This window comes from Podarcis cretensis, assembly GCF_951804945.1.
Source record: "Podarcis cretensis genome assembly, chromosome: 1".
Classification (NCBI taxonomy): Eukaryota; Metazoa; Chordata; class Lepidosauria; order Squamata; family Lacertidae; genus Podarcis; species Podarcis cretensis.
Genome location: NC_137170.1, coordinates 105,991,003 through 106,003,682, shown reverse-complemented (window position 1 = coordinate 106,003,682; position 12,680 = coordinate 105,991,003).

The following is a 12,680-nucleotide window of genomic DNA, read 5'->3' as shown; positions in this document are numbered from 1 at the left end:
CAATCTCAAGCACAGCAAAAGAATTAAAATGTGGGTTATGTTAATACATTTTTTAGAGCAGAATAACTGAAACGCAACAGAACTTGGTCTAAGTTGTGGGCTCCCCCCTCCCCGCTTTTTTTTTGCAACCATGCAAACCATATAAATGTCAAAATACATTTCCAAATTGTTACAAAATCAAATTTATGGTCATAACCCAGAAAGCTTACAGTAAGCTTGTAAAGCAGCAAGAGCTACAAAATAAATATATATCACAAAGGCACTGGTGGCAAAGGTTTCTCTCCACCCCTCTGCTGCCCCTGTTTTATGGGAAAGTTCTCAAATGGAAAGCTATGGAAGCTCAAACTCACAAAGATAAGAGTGCTTTGAATGTATGGTGTGGACTGCAAAGTAATCACTAAAGATAAATCACACTCTGGCTGGCTAACTCATGTAGCCATGCCATTTCCATAGAAGATGCCAGTTGACTGGCTAATTGGTTTAGCCCCTTCTGTTACCTGCACACAGGATAGACAATATGAGTTGGATGAGGTGGGTGGGTTAAATGCCTGGGCAGCCTTCTAATTCTTGGAATATCCAGGCTTAGCTTCCTGGTAGCCAAGGTAATTGGGCCATTAAGAGAACAAAGGAACTGGATCTGTGCCAGATAACAAATGGGTTGGCCTCCCTCATTGCTCACCTGGCTGCTTGAATTCTGTTTGAATGCAAGGCTGCAGCTATGGGAGAAGGAAGGCCTTCCTGGGGTGAGTACACTGTGAACCTCTCCATCAGGTTGTATGTTTGTATAAATAAACCATATAGCACAAAGACATCGCAGTCTTCGCTGTGCCTCATTCTGAAGGAAGCATGAACCCTGCTTTCATGTTTGGAAACCCTGGAATCTCGCACCACTCAGGGATTGGGGTGACATGCAACACTATCATAACAATACTAAAAAGCAGTATCAGGCTTGAAATGCAGAATTCTGTCATGGATGTGCATACTAAGCTTTCTTATTCTAAGGGAGACTTTTTAAACAATATGTTTAACTTTTAAATTTCTTATTACAAGTAAAAAAATAACAGTCATTTCCAAACCAAAAGTAATCACAAGGTGTTCTACATCCCATCCTCCTCTGAAAGCAGATGGAAGTTTATGGCTAGTCTTCAAAAAGCAAGGTGTAAAATAATGTCCTGAATTAATTTTATGTTTTAATGCTGGTCTACCTTATAGGGATGTCGCTATGATGACGCAAAATGCAAGTGAAGGACTTTGAGGTCATAGGTAAAAAGCACTATGTAACTATTTGTTTCTGATAATGCTGTTACTCATGTTGAAAGTTAGACAGGCCTCACTCTGCTCAGCCTACAATCTTAAAAAAAATACTCCTTTCACCCAAATAAAAACCAAAGCTGGGTATTGCTGGTATGTCACAATCCCACAGCAGACATTCAAGGTAAGACCTACATAATACATAGAAGCCCAAAAATCAGGCTAAGAAGAAATAATTAATTCCCTTCTTCCCCGCAGTAGTCAACTAATTATAATCGTTTTCAACAAAGTTTATGAGGAGTCAAACTCAAGATGAAAACCACCATCCAGTTGTGACAAACATCTGTACTTGGAGAATACTAAGCCTAGAAGTCACACCATTTAAGGCAACCTTGTTAAAATGTGTGAGTCTCATAAATACTTTCCCCCTTTATATTTTCGAAACATTCATGACCATTAGTCATGATCACAAGGAACAGAATATCCCAGTCGGGGCATAATTGTTATTTCAGACTTGTAAAAATCATTTTATTGCCTCCAAAGAAAGTAATTCTACAAGGATCAAGTTAAACGCTCCAAGCAATAAGCGACTGCATAAGCCTTCAGACAAACACACGAATACCTGACTGTTTGTCTGTTAAATCTTGTGTGTTTTAGGGTAGGGGTGGCTAATCTGCAGCCTTCCAGATGTTCCTGAACTAATCTGATTCCCATCACCTCAGACTATTGATTATGCTGGCTGGTATGTACCATTTGGAGAGGTACAGGTTAGCTACCCCTGTTTTAGGGTACATGTTTCCCCAAGCCATTCTAGGCCATCCAGAGCGCTGCTGGAGCAGCCTCCTGTAGATCCTTTAAAATCACACAGTGAGGTCTAGACGGTGACCCACAGAGGAAACCTGTTTTACTCACACACAACATTTGAAACGCAGCTCACAAACTTGTCTAGCGCCTCACTAATCACCTGCTGAAGCGATCCCTCTAATGACTTGCGAAAAGGTTCTACTTTTCTAGCTTGAACGCCAAACAGGAGGGATGTCTTTCAACACAGTCTCTTTTAACTTTACTGAAGATCAGCCCCCCCCCCCCCCCCCGTCTGTGGATATAGGAGAATCCATGGGAAGTAGGATTACAGGCAGGGGAAGGAGTGGAGAAGAGAGAGAGATGGAAGAAACATCTGTGGAGACAGTTGAAATCAATCTTGTGAAGATTGTGCAGAGTATATGGGTAAAGGTAAAGGTAAAGGTACCCCTGCCCGTACGGGCCAGTCTTGACAGACTCTGGGGTTGTGCGCCCATCTCACTTAAGAGGCCGGGGGCCAGCGCTGTCCGGAGACACTTCCGGGTCACGTGGCCAGCGTGACATCGCTGCTCTGGCCAGAGCCAGAGCCAGAGCCGCACACGGAAACGCCGTTTACCTTCCCGCTGGTAAGCGGTCCCTATTTATCTACTTGCACCCGGAGGTGCTTTCGAACTGCTAGGTTGGCAGGCGCTGGGACCGAGCAGCGGGAGCGCACCCCGCCGCAGGGATTCGAACCGCCGACCTTTCGATCAGCAAGCCCTAGGCGCTGAGGCTTTAACCCACAGCGCCACCTGCGTCCCAGAGTATATGGGTAGAAAGCTGTAAAACAACGTATTCAGAACCACTGTGCTTAAATGCATAAGCTGTAACTGAATCTCTTTCGTTTGCTTAGCGTTGCAGAAGTCTCTTGTTGGACTCTCATATAATTAACATCTGTTTACCATATTGTAAACACCGCTAACAGTGTACACACAATACTTCTGGCACTTAGTGAAAGAATAGGTAAAGCTATGCATAAATAAACCACATAAACAACAGAGCCTAGGGCTTGCTGATCAGAAGGTCGGCAGTTTGAATACCCATGACGGGGTGAGCTCCCATTGTTCAGTCCCAGCTCCTGCCCACCTAGCAGTTTGAAAGCATGTCAAAGTACGAGTAGATAAATAGGTACCGCTCCAGCGGGAAGGTAAACGGTGTTTCCGTGTGCTGCTCTGGTTCGCCAGAAACGGCTTAGTCATGCTGGCCCCATGACCTGGAAGCTGTCTGCAGACAAACGCCAGCTCCCTCGGCCTCTAGAGCGAGATGAGCACGCAACCCCAGAGTCATCTGCAACTGGACCTAACGGTCAGGGGTACCTTTTCCTTTACCTTTGATGCATAAATACTTGGTGTTGTCATTTACAGTGTGTATGTGCTGGTATTAGAATTCTCTGGATCAGGGTACATAGAAATCAACCCGGGGAAGGGGGTGGAATCCAGTACAACCTACAGCGAGTAGAAACCCACTTTTTTTTTTTTAAAAAAAAGATCAATTTCTGTTTAATAGCATCTTTTCCTGCCCTCCAAACACAGTCATTCATTTCTTGTCTTAGGGTGCAAGTCAAGCCCACTTTATACTGGACTGGGAAGAATTTCCACCTGCAATGAGTTCCTGTTCCATCCACAAAACATGTGGATAAGTGCATGTGTTTGGCGCAGCCAGCAAATAGAGGAGTCTGGGGCAGGGAGGCATTGAACTGGCCCAGGACCTACTGGATCCTGAGCTGTGACAGAATCAGACTTGATGTGGGTCTGATTAGTGAGCTAGCTCCATGCTGACACAGAGATTTGCCAGCCTTCTCACCCTTTTGCACTGGCTGTCCTACATGGCAGGGCTGTGGGTGCAGCAGTGACCCTGAAAATCCATTAAGCCCTGGTGGGCAGCACCTACTATTTAGAATACGGCTTCAGACTTCTTGACTTGAATCCTCAAGTCTTGATGGTCCTCAGCAGTGACAGAAAATGATCTTTCATCCATCACCGACAAGGAGATGTGCCAGCTGAGCTGTCCCTGTACTAGGAATTTGTGCAACTCCCGACAGAGATATAAAAACCATTTTTCAGATTTTATGGAGAAGCATGCATGATGAATCATGTGATCTCCCTTTCATCTTTGGATCTACATCGTCTAAAGTTATTTTTGCATGTTCACTCACATGGATGCGTATATACAAACACAGAAATTGGAAAAGACACAAAATCCTGTATGTATGTTGCGGTCTTCAGTATTTTAAAACACTTTTTGTTTAAATCTCCCCTCTTTGAACGCCAGATATCCAGAAATGGTTCTAAATTGAGGGAAACACTGGTGCTTTAGTTTAGCTGTCTCGGTTACCATTAAGGGGACTGTCATGGAAAGTGGTTATGACCTTTCAAAGGATAGGGATGGGGAAATTGGTCAGTTTAGTTTGTCTTAAGTTCCTCACTTTTCCACAGAAGTTCTGTTCTTCATGCTACCACATCACGGCACGAATTATTTTAAACAAGCCCTCAGGAAATTTCAGAAGCATTTTAGTTTGGATTTTTCCTGATACACACATTGTTCTATGTAATTTTGCCTGGTGTACACATTTTTGCAAAATATGCATTTTGATGTACTCTTTATCCTAGTACAAGCATATCTGTGCAATTACTTGGCTGGGGAACTGCACTGCAAAATTCAGGGAAGTGTCAATTGAATTTCTTCCCCATACCTATCAAAGGCTCAGGGAATCATTAGTGTCTTTTTAAATAACCCACAAGAATTGGAAATCTCTCTTCTTGTATTTGGAATGTGACAGCCTTCAACTAGTAGGAGGGTCACAGAAACCGTGAGCATCAGTTTGGATTTGGACACAGGGAGAGTGTCAGAGACCTGAGAGTTTTTAGCTGGTGATAAAACTCGCCTTGATGTACAGTTGGAAACGACTGCAGTATTTTGCCATCCGTGTCAGGAGCTTATTTGCTCCCAAAAGCAATCTTAACATTAACAAATGTTACAAGAATACGCAAGAGGTCTCCAGTACTTTCTTGCATCCCAGAGGAACAAAACCCTATAGTGCTGTTTCTGGACATCCTTTACTGTTTGGAAAACCAAAGAATGCCTAACATTACACTCCTTTTCTACTGGTGTAATTGTTTCCAGCAAAGATACTGGTGCAGAATTCAGTTGAGAATAACATGGATAATTTGGAATAACATTTTCCCCACTATTATCTGGAGTTGTGTTCCTTTCTTTCACCGCAGCAAATACATAGCAGGGGAAGAGTGTCTGCCTAAAGCAGCAGTGCATAAGGCTAATGAGGTGTGCCAGCCCTCTCTGCTTGGTCCATCAGGCCGTGCCCACCTGTCCATCACTTGACATCATATGAGCCCACCCCTTGCAACCGGGGCTTTACCTTTGACACTGCTTGAGATCAGATGCACTTGGAAGCTGTCACCCTTGACACTGTTTGACTATGGCATCTTATGTCTCCTCTTCAGTATGGGGTCTACTCTTTAGTATGGTCTAGTTGGGTGTTTATTCTTTGGTTGTTATTTTTTTCTTTGGTTAACAAAGAATAAAGAATTATTGGTGTTTTATTCTTTGGTTAACAGCCTTTCATATTAGTCTACTCTTGGTTCCTCATTCACTTTATCTGGTCAAAGAAAGTTCATTCTTCCCATACATAATGACTCACAAGGGCTGATAAAGCTTAAATTAATACGTCACCACGAACGCATTGTATGTGGTGCAGTAAATCCAACAGACAGCTGATGTTATCCATTGCAGATAATATCTCTCAATTTCTTCCTAACCCATTTGTTTTTCTCTCTGTCCTCTCAAAGCAATTCCCAGCACTCATAACAAACAGGTTTCCAGAATTCTTTGAGGAAATGCATGTGGTGGAGACTAAGTCAGTCTACACATTATCCCAACTGCATGGAAGCTGCCAGTGGGAATACTCAGCTTCCTTACTGTAGAGGCTCCGTAAGAGGATACAAGGAAGGCCACTGGTGCTAGCTCAGTCTCACTGGTCATTCGAATATTTCTCCAATTTCCTCGACTCCAGTTACTCTCATATTGGAGCAGCCAGAGTGGTGTAATGGTTTGAGTGTCGGGTGAGGACCTGGAAGATCAGGGTTCAAATATCCACTTCGCTCCCAGGAAGCTCATTGAGTGACCTTGGTCCAGCTTTTAGAAAAGGACAATGGAAATTATATGTGAATGCCTTTCTCATAATCCAAGCCATAATGCAATCAAACCATCCAAAAACGCATTCTGAAGTTGTCCATTCACAACAAGCCACCACCACGACCACAGATGGTCAACCTATTAACAACTGTCATCCTGTCTTAAGGATACTAACTTTCCACCTGAGTTATGTGCAGGGACTCAGGCTCTGTGTTCATTCCACACCTATGGGGACTCCTTGGTGCGCATCAAGACTCTTGCTTTTCTTTTGTCACACATGGGGAAAAACCCTTCAGGTATGATTCAACTGTTAGGTCTCAGTATTCAGTTGTGGACACTCTCTTCAAGGGTCCATTTCATGGGTCCAGGAAGAGGATGGCTTTGGGTGGGGTTCCTCATGTTAAAACCTCTTTTCTATAGTTAGCTTGGGCTCCCTTTCTTCCCTGCACCTGTGTTGTTTTCCTTTCTGTTTCTTTTAAAAAACTAAATTCAGTTATGGATCATAGGGAATACATCACTATAGACTTCCCTTCCTAAGCCCAATTCAAGAAAGCCTCCAAATTGCAACATTGCAGGGTTCAGGGTTCAGATAGTGCCAGCGATCCAACCCAAGGAACTCTTGCCAAGTCTGGTGCGGGCGGGGGTGGGGAGCCTGTGGCCTGCCAGATGTTGTTGCTGAGCTCCAGCTCCCATCAGCTGCAGCCAGCGTGGCCAATGGTCTTGCATGATGGGAGTTGTAGTCCACTGAAATTGAGACCACAATTATTCAAGCTCCTCCTGCAGTTATTTGTCCCATGGGCTGTGTACACACTATACCTCTATAACACATTCAAAGCACATTCTTTCCCTCAAACATTTCTGGGAGCTGCAGTTTGTTAAGTGTTGCTAGACACTCTAATTCTGTGAGGGCTAAACTGCAGTGTCCATAACTCTTTGAGGGAAATAATGTACACAGTTTGCTTAATAAATCAACCACCCAGAGGCAAACAACCAACACAGGAGGGACCATGCAAGATCAAGACTATGGGTAGGCAAACTAAGGCCCAGGGGCCGAATCCGGCCCAATCGCCTTCTAAATCCAGCCCACGGACAGTCCAGGAATCAGCGTGTTTTTACATGAGTAGAATGTGTCCTTTTATTTAAAATGCATTTCTGGGTTATTTGTGGGGCCTGCCTGGTGTTTCTACATGAGTAGAATGTGTCCTTTTATTTAAAATGCATCTCTGGGTTATTTGTGGGGCATAGGAATTCATTTCCCCCCCCAAAAAAAATATATATATTCTGGCCCTCCACAAGGTCTGAGGGACAGTGGACTGGCCCCCTGCTGAAAAAGTTTTTTGGCCCCTGATCAAGACCTTTGTGTGGCGGGGGCAAATGACTGTCCCTGCCACTATACTGATCTGACTGGGTGCCACTGAATGTTTTCCTCCCATTATAAATACAGTGGTACCTTGGTACGCGGGTGGCGCTGTGGGTAAAAGCCTCAGCGCCTAGGGCTTGCCGATCGAAAGGTCGCGGTTCGAATCCCCGCGGCGGGGTGCGCTCCCGCTGCTCGGTCCCAGCGCCTGCCAACCTAGCAGTTTGAAAGCACCCCCGGGTGCAAGTAGATAAATAGGGACCACTTACTGGTGGGAAGGTAAACGGCGTTTCCGTGTGCTGCGCTGGCTCGCCAGATGCAGCTTTGTCACGCTGGCCACGTGACCCGGAAGTGTCTCCGGACAGCGCTGGCCCCCGGACACTTGAGTGAGATGGGCGCACAACCCCAGAGTCTGTCAAGACTGGCCCGTATGGGCAGGGGTACCTTTACCTTTACCTTTTTACCTTGGGTTAAGTACTTAATTCGTTCTGGAGGCCCGTACCTAACCTGAAACTGTTCTTAACCTGAAGCACCACTTTAGCTAATGGGGCCTCCTGCCGCAGCCACGCTGCCGCAGCACGATTTCTGTTCTCATCCTGAAGCAAAGTTCTTAACCCGAGGTACTATTTCTGGGTTAGCGGAGTCTGTAACCTGAAGCGTATGTAACCTGAAGCGTCTGTAACCCGAGGTACCACTGTAGCAGGGAGAGGGAAGGAGGCAATCCTCATGGGGACTGTGGCATGGCAAAGAGGCAATGCCTCCCTCTCTCCCACCATATTTCAGCTCCACCTCACATACCCTGCCTATTGGTTGAAAAACAATCAGACATGCAGATACAAACCCATATGAGAAGCATCATGTCTAGGATAGCCATGAACTCATTAATTATCTGATGTTCCTTTTACCACTCTGATTCCACACTTTGAGGTTTAATGCTCCTTTGGGACTGCAAACAGAGGATGTAGAGTGATAAAACAAACCGGAAAGCATGGACTGATTCATTCTTCTAGGATAGCTAAACTCCCTACACAACTTATTCACAAAACTGTCTAGCCGATCAGCTGAGTCAAGGCTACTATTTCCAGTACCCCCAAGTTTATAAAGCCACCAATGATTCAAACTATTGCATGCTTGAATATTTGCCATGAGGAACACCTCCCTGACATGGAACATGAGTATGGGGCATAGCCCTGCACAGGGGTTCTGTCTGAACGTGGATTAACAGCATGAGTAGGGGGCCACACGCACCAGCCCTGCCCTCAACACCCCCTCCGCTCCATCCCGACTTTGCCTGCCATGTTAAGTTGAAAGGGCTGGAGGGTGAATCTATAACAATAATAATTTATTATTTATATCCTGCCCATCTGGGCTGGGTTTCCCCAGCCACTCTGGGGAAGCACATTCCAAGCACATTCAGCTGATCATGTTTGGGGCATCCTCTCTAGACTTTCAGTATTTTGTAGCAGTGATTCAACCGAATACCATAACTGCAAGTTTGCACAATTAAAGTGCTCTATTCACTTTAAAGGCCTTTTGTGGGTTGGAAAGTGATGGGGAATTGCACTGAAAAGTGTGGGGCCGAACTTTTCTTTCTTTCTTTGGCGATCACTTGTAGCTGAGTAAGATTGTCTTCCATAAACATGGTTTTTACAATGAGTCCGTAAGTGACTGTGGAGCCCAATTCTGGACCCACACATCCTTCCACATCCTTCCACAGTGGGGACATTGGTTTCCGGACAGGAGGTGATCACGGTGTGGATTTGCCAAGTGTGCCTTCCTCTTAGCACATTTCTCCCTTGCGTCCTGAGTTCAAGTGTCTTCAAAGCCCATGACACCTTTGGTAAAGGCTGTTCTCCAACTGGAGCACTCGCAGGCCAATGTTTCCCAGTTTTAGATTTGCTTGAGACAGTCTTTAAACCTCTTTTGTTGACCACCAGCATTACGCTTTCCATTTTTAAGTTCGGAATAGAGTAGTTGCTTTGGAAGACTATCAACAGGCACCCACACAACATGACCAGTCCAACGAAGCTGATGCTGAAGAATCATTGCTTCAGCACTGGTGATCTTTGCTTCTTCCAGTACACTGATATTAGTGGGACCGAACACACTGGCAGGAGCACCATATTGGCTCAGCAGGTGAGCATCGCCCCTCCGCCTGCAGATAAGCAGCAACTCACATGCCAGCAGGTTAAGTTAGTACCTCTGCCCCACCACACTGCCCCCTACTGGAAGACAGGCAAACACCACACAACATATACAATTTGATCTTATTTGTAGGGTGCTCTGTTTTTGTTTTTACGTTCCAGTTTTGTTTTGTCCCATGGGAAAAAAAGAAGAGAGCAAGGCAGGCAAGTCAACTTAATGTTTTATGTAACCTACTTGTTTTAGTATTTTAGAATTGTAGGCTGCCTTGGCAGAAAGGCAGTATATGCATTCAGTCTATCCATCACTCAGTACTGGAGCCATGGAAAGTCCGGTGGAAGCGGGATGAAGCTATGGGAATCTAGAGCTTCCTTATAAGATTTTGATGTCCCGTTCTTGCAGTCAACAAGATAAGCCTTTCCAGTTGAAGGAATCCTTGCTCCAGCCTTAGAGGATCTTTTTTTTAAAAGAGAAGTTTTAAGTTTTGCATTGGACCATATAAAAAAGACAGTCATGGTTTTTATAATGATTTAGCCACATGTGGAAAGAACAATTCACATGCCTGTTTTTCTACAGCCTGCAAAATTGCATAATGCTTTTATCATGTGTCATGCATCTTGGGTGTTTCCGCACATTTATCGTCCAATTTCCTTCCCATTCACAAATTCTTGATACAGAAGTAAGGTCTATGTTCCTAGATTCCATTACACGTTTACCCCTGAATTGAAGCTCACATCTGCGAATAGACTGGTTGCATAATAAACTGTTCACTGCAATGGTGTGGGTTTTTTTTTTTTTAAGCATCCAGTACATTTAACTTTTTGGTTGAAATTGTTGTTTTGGATCTGTCAATAGGAAATACACTTTGTAAATGTTATCCTGCAGGTTGTGGACTCTCCTTCCTTGGAGGTTTTTAAGCAGAGGTTGGATGGCCATCTGTCAGGGATGCTTTAGCTGAGATTAGGGTTGGAATAGAGGACCCTCAGAATCCCTTCCAACTCTGCAATTCTATGATTCTATGAAAAATATGTTGCCTTGGAGCACGATTCTATGCACGTTGACTCAGAAGTAAACTCACTGTATGATAGGGCCTTTGTTGTTGTCAGTTAGTTTCATATGTTTTTTTAAAAATATATACTTTTACAAAAACAAAACCCACAAACACAAAAAGCACAAAGATTAATTAGAGTAGCAAAGAAGGCTTTGGGTGGGAAATTGCAATTAAGACCAGATAAACAATTGAGAGGGGAGGAACCCAGTGGTGGTGGTAGCAAATTGCCCCAAGATTTGATATCTGTGTTGAAGTACAACAGTCACTTCTCTTGCAGATAACAGTTTACAGCCAGAGATGGCCGGACTGAAATTTGAATAGCTCAAGTAGTGAAGGAGGGTAGAATGATCAGCTTTAAACAACACATTTTAAAATCAAGAACTTTATGAAGAGTATTGCACAAGACACCATATATATCAGCATCAGAAAAGGGGTGGGGAATGGGGAGGTGATGTGTCACTTGCTTCCAGTGACAAATGGGCTAACTATAGCTGTTGACACAAAACTGCATTCTGAATTTCTCCTGAAAATGATGCACTAGCTGGTTGGTAAAGCTTATTGACTTAGCAACAAAACACTGGAATGTTGGGAAATGTGGGTCCCCTGCAACATGAGCAATTCTTTTGGGACATGGTCTGGATCCTGTGCAACAACTACTAACGGTGCATCTTTCTATTTTTGGAAGCTGCCTTATGCCTAGCCAGATTATTGGTTCATCTTCCATTTTCTACTGATTGGCATTAGTAGGTCTCTAGGGTCTCAGGAGGAGATCTTCCAAGTCTTGCTATCAACCTGAGATCCTTTTAATTGAAAACGTTAACTGGGAATTGAGGGATTCAGTTGTTGGTTTCAGTGGTGTTTGCTGACCTGTAGCCTGAAAAACTTTTTAAATATACTTACTTAGGTTGCAATCCTATACGTGCTTACCTAGGAGTAAGACCCACTGACCACAATAGGGCTTACTTTTCAGTAGATGGATGTAAGATTGCACAGTTAGCATTTCTGGGCATAATGCAATGCAACGAGAAGCTGACTGCTTACATATAACAGCTACTAGGTAGAGGCCACTTTGGATTACTTGACTGTGAAGCAGGTTTAAGAACAATTCTATAGACACAAAGGCCCAGTTTGCACTCCTCCTTTCTACCATGCAAAGTAGCATTTGAAATGGATATACAATGGTACCTCAGGTTAAGAACTTAATTTGTTCTGGAGGTCCGTTTTTAACCTGAAACTGTTCTTAACCTGAGGTACCACTTTAGCTAATGGGGCCTCCCGCTGGTGCTGTGCCGCCACCGCACGATTCCTGTTCTCATCCTGAAGCAAAGTTCTTAACCCGAGGTACTATTTCTGGGTTAGCGGAGTCTGTAACCTGAAGCGTATGTAACCTGAAGTGTATGTAACCCGAGGTACCACTGTATCACACAGATGTCTGATTAAGCTTAACACCCAATTCATGAAATCTCTCCCTCTTAGCCCGGTATTGTTCTGATTGGCAGCAATTCACCAAAGTCTCAGGTGTGCAAGGTCTTTGCCATCACATAGTACCTGATACTTTTAAAAACTGGAGATGCCAAGCTTTGGATTTAGGATCATCAGCCCAAAAAGCAGGGGCTCAACTACTGAGCTACACAGTTTCTGCTCGTAACATGATGCTGTCATTACAAAAACAACAACCACAGCCCACACCTTCTTTTAATTTGTCTTCTATCATGGAACCCAAGGCAACGGCCTTGTGGTTCCCAGGCAGTCATCATTTCATCCAAGCCCTGACCAAACCCAGATCCACCCTGGTGTGCCTTCAGATCCGTCAAACAATCGTGATAAAGGCAGAAGCCAATGGTTTGTATTACTATAAGGCAGATTCCTATGTAGAAGTTCTGTTAG